Genomic DNA, 10,231 nt, shown 5'->3' with positions numbered 1-10,231 from the left:
ACAGCAAAACTTTTTGAACCCTCACATTTGAGCTTCTGGGCCGAAATATAGCCCCACTTCACTTTAAGACTGAAAGACTAGCCAAGACCGTCTTGCGCGCATCGTGATTTTGACCAACGTCTTCTCCATTTTCCGGAACTTGGGAAATATATTGCAGTCCCCGGGACTCTAAACTAACTCCTGATGGCCTTGGTTTCCAGTGAAATGGACACAGCAAATTTTTTGCAGCGCTCACTTTGGAGCTTCTGGGCCGAAATAGAGCCCCACTTCACTTTAAGACTGAAAGAGTAGCCGATGCCGCCTTAGGCGCATCGTGATTTTGACCAACTTCCGCTTGAGTTGCCAGAACTTAAAAGATATTTTCCAGTCCCGGGGAATCTAAACTAACTCATGATGGCCTTGGTTTTCAGTGAAATTCAGGGAGGAAAACTTTTTGAACACTCACTTTCGAGCTTCTGGACCGAAATATAGCCCTACTTCACTTTAAGACTGAAAGAGCAGCCGAGACCGCCTTACGCGAATCGTTATTTTGAGCAACTTCGTCTCGATTTCGCGGAACTTGGGGGATATTTTCCAGTTCCGGGCACTGTAAACTACTTCCTGAGGGCCTTGCTTTGCAGTGAAATGGGCACAGCATAACTTTTTGAACGCTCACTTTCGAGCTTCTGGACCGAAATATAGCCCTACTTCACTTTAAGACTGAAAGAGCAGCCGAGACCGCCTTACGCGAATCGTTATTTTGAGCAACTTCGTCTCGATTTCGCGGAACTTGGGGGATATTTTCCAGTTCCGGGCACTGTAAACTACTTCCTGAGGGCCTTGCTTTGCAGTGAAATGGGCACAGCATAACTTTTTGAACGCTCACTTTCGAGCTTCTGGGCCGAAATATACAGCCACGTCACTTTAAGACTAAAAGAGTAGCCGAGACTGCTTTACGCGCATCGTGATTTTGACAAACTTCGGCTCGATCTCCCGCAACTTGGGGGATATTTTGATGTCCCGGAGACTGTAAACTATCTCCTGATGTGGCTTGGCTCGCGGTGAAATGGACACAGCAAAACTTTTTGAACTTTCACTTTCGAGCTTCTGGGCCGAAATATAGCCCGAGTTCACTTTAAAGAATGAAAGAATGGCCGAGACCGCCTTCGCGCATCGTGATTTTGACCAACTTTGGCTCGATTTCCCGGGAAATGGGGAATATTTTCCGGTACCGGGGACTCTAAAGTAACTCCTGAATGCCTTGGTTTGCATTGGAATGGAGAGAGCAAAACTTTTTCAACGCTCCCCTTCGGGCTGCTGAGCCGAAATATAGCCCCACTTCAGTTTAAGACTGAAAGAGTAGCCGACACCGTCTTACGCGCATCGTGATTTTGACCAACTTTGGCTCGATTTCCCGAAACTTCGGGGATATATTCAAGTCCCAAGGAGTCTAAACTAACCCTGATGGCCTTGGTCTGCAGTGAAATGGACACAGCAAATTTTTTTGAACCCTTACTTTCGAAATTCTGGGCCGAAATATAGCCCCACTTCACTTTAAGACTGAAATAGTAGCCGAGACCGCCTTAGACGCATCGTGATTTTGACCAACTTCGGCTTGAGTTGCCAGAACTTAAGGTATATTTTCCAGTCCCGTGGACTCTAACCTAACTCATGATGGCCTTAGTTTTCAGTTAAATTGAGAGAGCAAAACTTTGTGAACGCTCACTTTCGAGCTTCTGGGCCGAAATATACAGCCACGTCACTTTAAGACTCAAAGAGTAGCCGAGACTGCTTTACGCGTATCGTGATTTTGACAAACTTCGGCTCGATTTCCCACAACTTGGGGGATATTTTGATGTCCCGGAGACTGTAAACTATCTCCTGATGTGGCTTGGATCGCGGTGAAATGGACACAGCAAAACTTTTTGAACTTTCACTTTCGAGCTTCTGGGCCGAAATATAGCCCCAGTTCACTTTAAGAATGAAAGAATAGCCGAGTCCGCGCGCCTTACGCGCATCGTGATTTTGACCAACTTTGGCTCGATTTCCCGGGAAATGGGGAATATTTTCCAGTACCGGGGACTCTAAAGTAACTCCTGATTGCCTTGGTTTGCATTGAAATGGAGAGAGCAAAACTTTTTCAACGCTCCCCATCGGGCTTCTGAGCCGAAATATAGCCCCACTTGAGTTTAAGACTGAAAGAGTAGCCGACACCGTCTTACGCGCATCGTGATTTTGACCAACTTCGGCTCGATTTCCCGAAACTTCGGGGATATATTCAAGTCCCAAGGAGTCTAAACTAACCCCTGATGGCCTTGGTCTGCAGTGAAATGGACAGCAATTTTTTGAACGCTGACTTTCGAAATTCTCTGCCGAAATATAGCCCCACTTCACTTTAAGACTGAAATAGTAGCCGAGACCGCCTTAGACGCATCGTGATTTTGACCAACTTCGGCTTGAGTTGCCAGAACTGAAGGGATATTTTCCAGTTCCGTGGACCCTAAACTAACTCATGATGGCCTTGGTTTTCAGTTAAATTGAGAGAGCAAAACTTTTTGAACGCTCACTTTCGAGCTTCTGGGCCGAAATATACAGCCACGTAACTTTAAGACTCAAAGAGTAGCCGAGAGTGCTATACGCGTATCCTGATTTTGAGAAACTTCGGCTCGATTTCCCGGGACTTGGGGGATATTTTGATGTCCCGGACACTGTAAACTATCTCCTGATGTGGCTTGGTTCGCGGTAAAATGGACACAGCAAAACTTTTTGAACTTTGACTTTCTAGCTTCTGGGCCGAAATATAGCCCCAGTTCACTTTAAGAATGAAAGAGTAGCCGAGACCGCCTTACGCGCATCGTGATTTTGACAAAATTCGGCTAGATTTCCCCGAACTTGGGCGATATTTTCCAATCCCGAGGAGTCTAAACTAACTCCTGATGGCCTTGGTTTGCAGTGAAATGAACACAGCAAAACTTTTTGAACTTTCACTTTCTAGCTTCTCGGCCGAAATATAGCCCAGTTAACTTTAAGAATGAAAGAGTATCCGAGACCGCCTTACGCGCAACGTGATTTTGAGAAAATTCGGCTGGATTTCCCCGAGGTTGGGCGATATTTTCCAGTCCCGAGGAGTCTAAACTATCTCCTGATAGCCTTGGTTTGCAGTGAAATGAACACAGTAACACTTTTTGAAAGCTTCTTTTCGAGCTTCTGGGATAAAATATAGCCCCACCTAACTTTAAGACTGAAAAAGTAGGCGAGACCGCCTTACGCGCATCGTGATTTTGAGCAACTTCCGCTCGATTTTCTAGAATTTTGGCGATATTTTCAAGTCCCGGGGACTCTAAACTAACTCCTGATGGCCTTGGTTTGCAGTGAAATGGACGCAGGAAAACTTTTTGAACGCTTAGCTTCGAGCTTGTGGGCCGAAATACAACCGTACTTAACTTTAAGACTGAAATAGTAGCCGAGACCGCCTTACGAGCATCGTGATTTTGACCAAGTTCAGCTCGATTTGCCGGAACTTCGGGAACATATTCCAGTCCCGGGGACTCTAAACTTACTGCTGATGGCCTTGGTTTGCAGTGAAATGGACACAGCACATTTTTTTGAACGCTCACTTTCGAGCTTCTCGGCCGAAATATAGCCCTACTTCACTTTAAGACTGAAAGAGTAGCCCAGACCGCCTTACGCGCATCGTAATTTTGACCAACTTCGGCTCGATTTCCCGGAAGTTGGCGAATATTTTCAATTCCCGGGGAAGCTAAACTAACTTCCGATGGCCTTAGTTTGCAGTTAAATGGACACAGCAAAACCTTTTGAACGCTCACTTTCGAGCATATGGGTCGAAATATAGCACCAGTTCACTTTAAGACTGAAAGAGGAGCCGAGACCGCCTTACGCGCATCGTGATTTTTGGATACTTCGGGTCGATTTCCCGTAAATAGAGGGATATTTTCCAGTCCCGGGGACTCTAAACTAACTCCTGATGGCCTTGGTTTCCAGTGAAATGGACACAGGAACACTTTTTGAACGCGCACTTTCGAGCTTGCTGGCCGAAATATAGCCCTACTTCTTTTTAAGACTGAAAGAGAAAGCGGGAGCGCCTTACGCGCATTGTGATTTTGAGGATCTTCGGCTCGATCTGGCGAAACTTGGGAGATATTTTCCAGTCCCAAAGTCTCTAAACTCGCTCCTGATTGTCTTAGATGTGAGTGAAATAGAGACAAAAATTTTTGAACCCTTACTTTCGAGCTTCTGGAGTTAAATCTAAGCCCACTTTACCTTAAGACTGAAAGAGTAGCCGAGACCCCTTAAGCGCATCGTGATTTTGACTAACTTCGGGAGGATTTCCGTAACTTGAGGGATATTTCCAGTCCCTTGGACGCTAAACTAAGTCGTGGTGGCCTTGTTTTGCAGTGAAATGGACACAGCGAAACTTTTTAAACACTCAGTTTCGAGATTCTGGGCTGAAATATTGCCCCACTTCACTTTAAGACTGAAAGAGTAGCCGAGACCGCCGTACACGCGTCGTGATTTTGACCAACTTCGGTTAAATTTCCCGGAACTTGGGGGATATTTTCCAGTCCCGGGGACTCTAAACTGACCCCCGACGTCCTTGCTCTGCTGTAAAATGGACACAATACAACTTTTTGAACGCTGACTTTTGAGCTTCTGGGCCGAAATATAGCTCCACTTCACTTTAAAAGTGAAAGATTAGCCGAGACCGCCTTACGCCCATCGTAATTTTGACCAACTTCGGCTCGATTTCCCAGAATTTGGGGGATATTTTCCAGTCCCGCGGACTCTAAAGTAACTCGTGATGGCCTTGCTCTGGAGTGAAATGGACACAGCACAACTTTTTGAACGCTCACTTTCGAGCTTTTGGGCGGAAATATTGCCCCAGTTCACTTTAAGAATGAAAGAGTAACCGGGACCGCCTTACGCGCATCGTGATTTTGACCAACTTTGGCTCGATTTCCCGGGAAATGGGGGATATTTCCGGGTAGCGGGGACTCTAAACTAACTCCTGATCGCCTTGGTTTGCAGTGAAATGGACACAGCACAACTTTTTGAACGCTCACGTTTGAGCTTCTGGGCCGAAGCATAGCCCTACTTCACTTTAAGACTGAAAGACTAGCCAAGACCTCCTTACGCGCATCGTGATTTTGGGCTACTTCGGCTCGATTTCCCGGAACTTGGGAGATAATTCCCAGTCCCGGGCACTCTAAACTAATTAAAGAGGGCCTTGGTTTTCAGTGAAATGGACACAGCCAAACTCTTTGAACGTTTACTTTCGAGCTTCTGGGCCGAAATATAGCCCCGCTTCACTTTAAGACTGAAACAGTAGCCGGGACCGCCTTACGCGCATGGTAATTTTGTCGAACTTCGGCTTGATTTCCTGGGACTTGGGGGATATTTTCCAGTCCCGGAAGCTCTAAACTAACTCCTGAATGCCTTGGTTTTTAGTGAAATGGAGACAGGTAAAAGAGGCGCACGCTAGGTTTCCAGGTTGTAGGCCGAAATATAGCCCCACTTTATTTTAAGACTGAAAGTGTACACGAAACCGCCTTAAGCGCATCGAAATTTTTAGCCACAATGGCTCGATCTGCCAAAACTTGGGGGATATTTTCCAGTCCCGGGGACTCTACCCTAACTCTTGATGGCCTTAGTTTTCAGTAAAATGGTCACAGGTAACAGGAGCGCAAGCTCGGTGTCGAGCTTCTAGGCCGAAATGTAGCCCCAGTTCATTTTAAGACTGAAACAGTAAACGAAACTGCCGTACGCTTATCGTAATTTTAAGAAAGTATGGCTCAATTTGCCGAGACTTGGAGGATAGCTTCAGTCTCGAAGATTCTAGACTATCTCCTGATGGACTTAGTTCTGAGTGAAATGGACACAAGTAAAAGGAGAGCACGCTCGGTGTCGAGCTTGTAGAACCGAAATATAGCCCCACTTCATTTTCGGAGTAACCGAGTAGCCGAGACCGCCTTACGCGCATCGTGATTTTGAGCAACTTTGGCTCGATCTGCCAGAATTTGGGAAATATTTTCCAATCCCAAGGTCTCTAAACTAACTCCTGATGGCCTAAGATATTAGTGAAATGGACACAGCTAAAATTAGCGCACGCCCGGTCTCGAGCTTCTAGGCCGAAATATAGCCCCCCTTAATTTTAAGACTGAAAGAGTAGCCGAGACCGCCTTACGCGCATCGTGATTTTGGGCCACTTTTGCTCGATTTCCCGAAAGTTGGCGAATAATTTAAAGTCCCGCGGACGCTAAAGTAACTCCCGATGACGTTGGTTTGCAGTTAAATGAACACAGCAAAACATTCCGAACGCTCATCTTCGAGCTTCAGGGCCGAAATATAGCCCTACTTAAATTTAAGACTGAAAGAATAGCCGAGAGCCCGTTACGCGCATCGTAATTTTCATCAACTTCGGCGCCATTTCCTGGAACTTGGAGAATATTTTCCAGTCCCGGGGACTCTATACGAACTCCTGATGGCCTTGGTTTGCAGTGAAATGGACACAGCAAAACTTTTTGAACGATCACTTTCGAGCTTGTGGGCCTAAATATAGCCACACTTAACTTTAAGACTGAAACAGTAGCCGAGGTCGCGTTACGCGCATCGTGATTTTGATCAACTTCTTCTCGCTTTCCTGGAACTCGGGGAATATTTTCCAATGCCAGGGACTCTAAACTAACTCGTGCTGGTCTTGGTTTGCAGTGAAACGGAAACAGAAAAAAGTTTTTGAACGCATACTTTCGAGCTTCTGGACCGAAATACAACCCCACTTCACTTGAAGACTGAAAGAGTAGCCGAGACCGCCTTACGTGCATCGTGATTTTGAGCAACTTCGGCTCGATTTGCCGGAACTAAGGGGATATATTCCAGTTCTGAGGACTCTAAACTAATTCCTGATGGCCTTGGTTTGCAGTAAAATGGACCCAGCAAAACTTTTTGAACGCGCAATTTCGAGCTTCTGGGCCAAAATATAGCCCCCCATTACTTTAACACTGAAAGAGTAGCCGAGACCGCCTTACGCGCATCGTGATTTTGACAAACTTCGGGTTGATTTCCCGGAACTTGGGGGATATTTTCCAGTCCCGGGGACTCTCAACTAACTCCTGCTTGTCTTGGTTTGCAGTGAAATGGACACAGCGAAAGTTTTTGAACGCTCACTCTCGAGCTTCTGGGCCGAAATAGAGCCCAATTTTACTTTAAGACTGAAAGAGTAGGCGAGACCGTCTTGAGCGAATCGTGATTTTGACCAATTTCGCGTTTATTTCCCGAAACTTGGGGGATATATTCCAGTCAAAGGGACTCTAAAGTAACTCCTGATGGCCTTGGTTTTCAGTGAAATGGACAGAGCACAACTTTGGAGCTTCTGGGCAGAAATATAGCCCCACTTTACTTTAAGACTGAAAGAGTAGATCAGACCGCCTTACGCGCATCGCAATTTTGACGAACTTGAAATGGATTTCCCGGAACTTGGGCGATATTTTGCAGTCCCTTGGACGCTAAACTAAGTCCTGATGGCCTTGTTTTGAAGTAAAATGGACACAACAAAATTTTTTGAATGCTCACTTTCTAGCTTGTGGGCCGAAATATAGCCACACTTCACTTTAGGACTGACACAGTAGCCGAGACGACGTTACGCGCATCATGAATTTGATCAACTTCGGCTCGATTTCCCGGGACTTGGGGGACATTTTCCAGTCCCGGGAACTCTAAAGTAACTTCTGATGGCCTTGGTTTGCACTGAAAGTGACAGAGCAAAACTTTTTAAGCACTCACTTTCGAGCTTCTGGGCCGAAATATTGCCCCACTTCACTTTAAGACTGAAAGAGTAGCCGAGACCACCTTACGCACATCGTGATTTTGACCAACTTCGGCTCGATTTCCCGGGACTTGGGAGATATTCTCCAGTCCCGGAGACTCTAAACTAACTTCTGATGGCCTTGGTTTGCACTGAAAGTGACAGAGCAGAACTTTTAAAACACTCACTTTCGAGCTTCTGGGCCGAAATATAGCCCCACTTCACTTTAAGACTGAAGCAGTAGCCGAGACCACCTTACGCACATCGTGATTTTGACCAACTTCGGCTCGATTTACCGGAACTTGGGGGATATTTTCCAGTCCCGAGGACTCTTAAGTAACCCCTGATGGCCTTGGTTTGCATTGAAATGGATACAGCAAAACTTTTTGAACACTCACTTTTGAGCTCCTGGGCCGAAATATAGCCCCACTTCACTTTAAGACTCAAAGAGTAGCCGAGAAGATCTTACGCGTATCGTCATTTTGACCAACGTCTTCTCGATTTTCCGGAACTTGGGAAATACATTCCACTCCCGGGGACTCTAAACTAACTCCTGATAGCCTTGGTTTGCAGTGAAATAGACACAGTAATTTTTCTTTAGCTTTGAGCTTGTGGGCCGAAATAGAGCCCCGCTTCTCTTTAAGACTGAAGGAGTAGCAGACACCGCCTTAAGCGCACCGTGATTTTGACCAACTTCGGCTCGATTTGGCGGAACTTGGGGGATATTTTCCAGTCCCGGGGACTCTAAACTAACTGCTGATTGTCTTGGTTTTCAGTGAAATGGACACAGCGAAACTTTTTGAACGCTCACTCTCGAGCTTCTGGACCGAAATATAGCCCCACTTTACTTTAAGACTGAAAGAGTAGCGGAGAGCGTCTTGCGCAAATCGTGATTTTGACCAACTTCGGGTCGGTTTCCCGGAACTTGGGGGATATATTCCATTTCCGCGGGCTCTAAAGTAACTCCTGAATGCCTTGGTTTGCACTGAAATGCGCGGAGCATAACTTTTTGAACGCCCACTTTGGAGCTTGTGGGCCAAAATATAGCCCCACTTCACTTTAAGACTGAAAGAGTAGCCGAGATCGCCTTACGCGCATCGTGATTTTGACCATTTTCGGATCGGTTTCTCGGATCTTGGGGGATATTTTCCAGTCCCGGGGACTCTAAACGAACTCTTGATTGCCTTGCTCTTCATTGAAATGGACAGAGGAAAACTTTTTAAACGCTCACTTTCGAGCTTGTGGGCCGAAATGTAGCCACACTTTACTTTAAGACTGAAACAGTAGCCGAGACCGCATTTCGCGCATCGTGATTTTGATCAACTTCGGCTCGATTTTCCGTAACTTGGGTAATATTTTGATGATCTTCTGATGTGGCTTGGTTCGCGGTGAAATGGACACAGCAAAACTTTTTGAACTTTCACTTTCGAGCTTCTGGGCCGAAATATAGCCCGAGTTCACTTTAAGAATGAAAGAATAGCCGAGACCGCGCGCCTTACGCGCATCGTGATTTTGACAAACTTTGGCTCGATTTCCCGGGAAATGGGGAATATTTTCCAGTCACGGGGACTCTAAAGTAACTCCTGAATGCCTTGGTTTGCATTGAAATGGAGAGAGCAAAACGTTTTCAACGCTCCCCTTCGGGCTTCTGAGCCGAAATATAGCCCCACTTGAGTTTAAGACTGAAAGAGTAGCCGACACCGTCTTACGCGCATCGTGATTTTGACCAACTTCGGCTCGATTTCCCGAGACTTAGGGTATATATTCAAGTCCCAAGGAGTCTAAACTAACCCCTGATGGCCTTGGTCTCCAGTGAAATGGACACAGCAATTTTTTTGAACGCTTACTTTCGAAATTCTGGGCCGAAATATAGCCCCACTTCACTTTAAGACTGAAATAGTAGCCGAGACCGCCTTAGACGCATCGTGATTTTGACCAACTTCGGCTTGAGTTGCCAGAACTTAAGCGACTCCAAACTAACTCATGATGGCCTTGGTTTTCAGTTAAATTGAGAGAGCAAAACTGTTTGAACACTCACTTTCGAGCTTCTGGGCCGAAATATACAGCCACGTCACTTTAAGACTAAAAGAGTAGCCGAGACCGCTTTACGCGCATCGTGATTTTGAGAAACTTCGGCTCGATTTCCCGGGACTTGGGGGATATTTTGATGTCCCGGAGACTGTAAACAATCTGATGATGTGGCTTGGTTCGCGGTGAAATGGACACAGCAAAACTTTTTGAACTTTCACTTTCTAGCTTCTGGGCCGAAATGTAGCCCCAGTTCACTTTAAGAATGAAAGAGAAGCCGAGACCGCCTGACGCGCATCGTGATTTTGACAAAATTCGGCTGGATTTCCCCGAAGTTGGGCGATATTTTCCAGTCCCGAGGAGTCTAAACTAACTCCTGATGGGCTTGGTCTGCAGTGAAATGAA

This window comes from Orbicella franksi, chromosome 7, assembly GCF_964199315.1.
Source record: "Orbicella franksi chromosome 7, jaOrbFran1.1, whole genome shotgun sequence".
In the NCBI taxonomy this organism is placed as follows: Eukaryota; Metazoa; Cnidaria; class Anthozoa; order Scleractinia; family Merulinidae; genus Orbicella; species Orbicella franksi.
Note: the sequence above shows the minus strand (reverse complement) of the source record.